Below are 6,057 nucleotides of genomic sequence, written 5' to 3'. Positions count from 1 at the left end.
CCTCTTTGTGATTGTCCGCCCCTCTTTACCCTTATCCGCCCCTCTTTTCCCTTGTCCTGTATTTTCTGCACTTCTCCGCCTCTCTTTGCCCTTGTCCGACCCTCTTTGCCCTTGTCCGCCCCTCTTTGCCATTGTCCGCCCCTCTTTGACCTTGTCTGCCCCTCTTTGCCCTTGTACGCACCTCTTTGCCATTGTCCGCCCCTCTTTGCTATTGTCCGATCATCTTTGATCTTGTCCCGCATTCTCCACCCTTGTCTGACACTCTTTGCCCTTGTCCGTCCCTCTTAGCATTTCTCCGCCCCTCTTTGCCCTTGTCCGAATCTCTTTGCCCTTGTCCGCCCCTCTTTGCACATTTCCGCACCTCTTTGTCTTTGTCCCGTATTCTCCGCATTTGTCCGCCCCTCTTTGCCCTTGTCTGCCCCTCTTTGCCCTTGTCCGCTCCTCTTTGCCCTTTTCTCGTATTCTCCGCACTTGTCCGCTCCTCTTTGCCTTGTCCGCCCTTCCTTGCCTTTGTGCCATATTATCCGCACTTCTCCGCCCCTCTTTGCCATTGTACGCCCCTCTTTGTCCTTGTCCGACCCCCTTTGCCCTTCTCCGAACCTCTTTGCTCTTGTCCCGTATTTTCCGCACTTCTCCGCCCCTCTTTGCTCTTGTCCGCCCCTCTATGCCCTTGTCCCGTATTCTCTGGAATTTTCCGCCCCTCTTTGCCCTTGTCCACCCCTCTTTGCCCTTGTCTGCCCCTCTTTTCCCTTATCCGCCACTCTTTGCTCTTCTCCGCCCCTCTTTGCACTTGTCCGCCCCTCTTTGACCTTGTCCACACCTCTTTGCCCTTGTAACCTCTTCTCCGCCCTTGTCCACCCCTCTTTTCCCTTGTCCCGTATTCTCCGACCTTGTCCGCCCCTTTTTGCCCTTGTCCCGTATTCTCCAATCTTTTCCGCACCGCTTTGCCCTTTTCCCGTATTCTCCGCAATTATCCGCCCCTCTTTGCCCTTGTCCCGTATTCTCCGCACTTCTCCGCCCCTCTTTGCCCTTGTCCGCCCCTCTTTGCCATTGTCCACCTCTCTTTGCCCTTGTCCGCCCCTCCATGACATTTGTCCGACTCTCTTTGCCCTTGTCCACCCCTCTTTGCCCTTGTGCCGTATTTTCCACACTTCTCCTCCCCTCTTTGATTTGTCCACCCCTCTTTGCCCTGGTCCACCCCTCTTTGCTTTTTCCGCCCCTCTTTGCCTTTGTCCGCCCCTCTTTGCACTTGTCCGCCCCTCTTTACCCTTGTTCGCCACTCTTTGCCCTTGTCCGCATGTCTTTTCCCTTGTCCGCCACTTTTTGAATTGTCCACCACTCTTCACCTAGTCCGCCCCTCTTTCCCCTTGTCCGTCCCTCTTTGCCCTTGTCCGTCCCTCTTTCCACTTGTCCGCCCCTCTTTGCCCTTGTCCACCCCTTTTTGCCCTTGTCCCGTATTCTCTGCACTTTTCTGCCCCTCTTTGCCCTTTTCCGCCCCTCTTTGCCCTGGTCCACCCCTCTTTGCCTTTTGTCCGCCCCTCTTTGCCCTTGTCCGATCCTCTTTGCCCTTGTCCGCCCCTCTTTGCCCTTGTCCGCCCCTCTTTGCCCTTGTCCGCACCTCTTTCCCCTTGACCACCCCTCTTTGCCCTTCACCGCTCCTCTTAGCCCTTGTCCCGTATTCTCCACACTTCTTCCCCCACTTTGCCCTGGTCCCATATTCTCTACACTTGTCCGCCCCTCCTTGCACTTGCCATCCCGTATTTTCCCTTGTCCACCCCTGTTTGCCCTTGTCCGACCCTGTTTGCCCTTGTCCCATATTCTCCGCAATTCTCCGACCCTCTTTGCCCTTGTCCGCCCCTCTTTGCCCTTGTCCGCCCCTCTTTGCCCTTCTCCGCCCCTCTTTGCACTTGTCCACACAACTTTGCCATTGTCCAGTATTCTCCGCACTTCTCCGCCCCTTCTTTGCCCTTCTCCGCCCCTCTTTGCCCTTGTCCGACCCTTTTTGCCCTTGTCAGCCCCTCTTTCCCCTTATCCGCCCCTCTTTGCTCTTGTCCGCCCCTCTTAGCCCTTTTCTACCCTCTTTGCCCTTGTCTACCCCTCTTTGCACTTGTCCGCCCCTCTTTGCCCTTGTCCGCCCCTCTTTGCCCTTGTATGCCCCTCTTTGCACTTTTGCGTCCCTCTTTGCCCTTGTGCGCCCCTCTTTCCCATTGTCCGCCCCTCTTTGGCCTTGTCCGCCCCTCTTTGTCCTTGTCCCTTATTCTACGCATTTCTCCGCACCTCTTTGCCCTTGTCCGCCCCTCTTTGCCCTTGTCCCGTATTCTCCACCCCTCTTTGCCCTTTTCTGCACCTCTTTGCCCTTTTCTGCCCCTCTTTGCCCTTGTCCACCATTCTTTGCCCTTGTCCGCACCTCTTTGCCTTTGTCCTGTATTCGAAGCAATTCTCCGCCCCTCTTTCCACTTGTCCGCCACTATTTGCACTTGTCCGCCCCTGTTTGCCCTTGTCTGCCCCTCTTTGCACTTGTCCCTTATTCTCCGCACTTGTCTGCCCCTCTTTGCCCTTGTCCACCCTTCTTTGCCCTTGTCCACCCCTCTTTGCCCTGGTCCGCCCCTCTTTGCCCTGATCCGCCCCTCTTTGCCCTTGTCCGGTCCTCTTTGCCCTTGTCCGGTCCTCTTTGCCCTTGTCCGCACCTCTTTGCCCTTGTCCGCCCCTCTTTGCACTTGTCCGCCCCTCTTTGCCCTTGACCACCCCTCTTTGCCCTTCTCCGCTCCAATTAGCCCTTGTCCCGTATTCTCCACACTTCTTCCCCCACTTTGCCCTTATCCCGTATTCTCTGCACTTGTCCGCCCCTCCTTGCCCTTGCCATCCCCTCTTTGCCCTTGTCCCTCCCTCTTTGCCCTTGTCCGCCCCTCTTTGCCCTTGACCCGTATTCTCCTCACTTCTCCGACCGTTTTTGCCCTTGTCCGCAACTCTTTGCCCTTTTCCGCCCCTCTTTGCCCTTCTCCGCCCCTCTTTGCACTTGTCCACACATCTTTCCCCTTTTCCAGTATTCTCCGCACTTCTCCTCCCCTTTTTTGCCCTTCTCCGCCCCTCTTTGAACTTGTCCACACCTCTTTGCACTTGTTCGTCCATGTTTGCACTTGTCCCCCCATCTTTGCCACTGTCCGAACCTCTTTGCCCTTGTCAGCCCCTCTTTCCCCTTATCCGCCCCTCTTTGCCCTTGTCCGCCCCTCTTAGCCCTTTTCCACCCTCTTTGCCCTTTTCTACCCCTCTTTGTCCTTGTCCGCCCCCCTTTGCCCTTGTCCGCCCCTCTTTGCCCTTCTCCGCCCCTCTTTGCACTTGTGTACCCCTCTTTGCACTTTTGCGCCCATCTTTGCCCTTGTGCGCCCCTCTTTCCCATTGTCTGCCCCTCTTTGCCCTTGTCCGCCCCTCTTTGTCCTTGTCGCTTATTCTACACATTTCTCCGCACCTCTTTGCCCTTGTCTGCCCCTCTTTGCCCTTGTCCCGTATTCTATGCAGTTCTCTGCAACTCTTTGCACTTGTCAGCCACTATTTACCCTTGTCCGCCCCTGGTTGCCCTTGTCCGCCCCTCTTTGCTCTTGTCCCGCATTCTCCGCACTTGTCTGCCCCTCTTTGCACTTGTCCACCCTTCTTTGCACTTCTCCGACCCTCTTTGCCTTGGTCCGCACATCTTTGCACTTGTCCACCCCTCTTTGCACTTCTCCGACCCTCTTTGCACTTGGCCGCCCCTCTTTCCCCTTGTCCGCCCCTCTTTGCACATGCCCGCCCCTCTTTGCCCTTGTCTGCCCCTCTTTGCCCTTGTCCCGTATTCTCCGCACTTCTTTGCCACTCTTTGCCCTTGTCCCGTATTCTTCGCACTTCTCCGCCCCTCTTTGCCCTTGTCCGACTCTTTTTGGCCTTGTCCCGTATTCTATGCAATTCTCTGCAACTCTTTGCACTTGTCAGGCACTATTTGCCCTTGTCCGCCCCTGCTTGCCCTTGTCCGCCCCTCTTTGCTCTTGTCCCGTATTCTCCACACTTGTCTGCCCCTCTTTGCGCTTGTCCACCTTTCTTTGCACTTCTCCGACCCTCTTTGCCTTGGTCCGCACCTCTTTGCACTTGTCCACCACTCTTTGCACTTCTCCGACCCTCTTTGCACTTGGCCGCCCCTCTTTCCCCTTGTCCGCCCCTCTTTGCACATGCCCGCCCCTCTTTGCCCTTGTCTGCCCCTCTTTGCCCTTGTCCCGTATTCTCCGCACTTCTTTGCCGCTCTTAGCCCTTGTCCCGTATTCTCCGCACTTCTCCGCCCCTCTTTGCCCTTGTCCGACTCTTTTTGGCCTTGTCCCATATTCTCCGCATTTGTCTGCCCCTCTTTGCCCTTGTCCGCTCCTCTTTGCCCTTGTCTGCCCCTCTTTGCTCCTTTCTGCCCCTCTTTGCCCTTGTCCCGTATTCTCCGCCCCTCTTTGCCCTTGTCCAAACCTCTTTGCTCTTGTCCGCACCTCTTTGAACTTGTCCGCCCTTCTTTGCACTTGTGCGCCCCTCTTTGCCATTGTCAGTCCCTCTTTGCACTTGTCCGCCCCTTTTTTGCCCTTGTCCCCTTCTCATTGCCTTTGTCCCTTATTCCCCGCACTTCTCCACCCCTCTTTGCTCTTGTCCCGTATTCTCCGCACTTCTCCACCCCTCTTTGCTCTTCTACGCTTCTCTTTGCCCTTGTCCGCCCCTCTTTGCACTTGACCGTCCCTCTTTGCCCTTGTACTTCCCTCTTTGCCCTTGTCCGCCCCTCTTTGCCCTTATCCGCACCTCTTTGCCCTTGTCCAGTATTCTCGGCACTTCTCCGCCCCTTATTTGCCCTTGTCCGTCCCTCTTTGCAGTTGTCCGCCCCTATTTGCACTTGTCCGCACCTATTTGCACTTTTCCGACCCTCTTTGCCCTTGTCAGCCCCTCTTTGCACTTATCCACCCCTCTTTGCCCTTGTCCGCACCTCTTTGCCCTTGTCCCGTATTCTCGGCACTTCTCCGCCCCTCTTTGCCCTTGTCCGCACCTATTTGCCCTTTGTCCGCCCCTCTTTGCCCTTGTCCGCCCCTCTTTGCCCTTCTCCCTTATTTTCCGACCCTCTTTGCCCTTGTCCCGTATTCTCCGCACTTCTCCGCCCGTCTTTGCCCTTGTCCGCCAGTCTTTGCCCTTGTCCGCCAGTCTTTGCCCTTCTCCGCCCCTCTTTGCCCTTGTCCGCCCGTCTTTACCCTTGTCCACACCTCTTTGCCCTTTTCCGCCCCTCTTTGTACTTGTCCGCCCCTCTTTGCATTTGTCCGCCTGTCTTTGCCCTTGTCCGCACCTCTTTGCCCTTGTCCGACCCTCTTTGCCCTTGTCCCGTATTTTCGGCACGTCTCCGCCCCTCTTTGCTCTTGTCCGCCCCTCTTTGCCCTTGTCCGCACCTCTTTGCCCTTGTCCCGTATTCTCCATAATTTTCCACCCCTCTTTGACCTTGTCCGCCCCTCTTTGCCCTTGTCCCGTATTCTCCGCACTTGTCCGCCCCTCTTTGCCCTTGTCCCGTATTCTCCGCACTTCTCTGTCCCTCTTTGACTTTGTCCTGTATTCTCCGCAATTCTAAGACACTCTTTGACCTTGTCCCGTATTCTCCGCACTTCTCCGCCCCTCTTTGCCCTTGTCCACCCCTCTTTGCCCTTATCTGCCCTTCCTTGAACTTGTCTGCCCCTCTTTGCCCTTGTCCGCACCTCTTTGCACTTGTCCGACCCTCTATGAATTTGTCCGCACCTCTTTCTGCTTGTCCGCCCCTCTTTGCACTTGTCCGCCCCTCTTTGTCCTTGTCGACACCTCTTTGCAATTGTCCGTCCGTCTTTGCCCTTTTCCGACCCTCTTTGCCCTTGTCCCGTATTCTCCGCCCTGGTCCGCCACTCTTTGCACTTGTCCGTCCCTCTTTGACCTTGTCCACCCCTCTTTGCCATTGTCCGCCCCTCTTTGAACTTGTCCCGTATTCTCTGCAATTCTCCGCCCTTCTTTGCAATTCTCCCGTATTTTCCGCAATTCTCCGCCCGTCTTTGC

Source organism: Phaenicophaeus curvirostris, unplaced genomic scaffold, assembly GCF_032191515.1.
Source record: "Phaenicophaeus curvirostris isolate KB17595 unplaced genomic scaffold, BPBGC_Pcur_1.0 scaffold_143, whole genome shotgun sequence".
In the NCBI taxonomy this organism is placed as follows: Eukaryota; Metazoa; Chordata; class Aves; order Cuculiformes; family Cuculidae; genus Phaenicophaeus; species Phaenicophaeus curvirostris.
The sequence above is the reverse complement of the archived record's forward strand: the minus strand, read 5'-3'. Positions refer to the sequence as shown.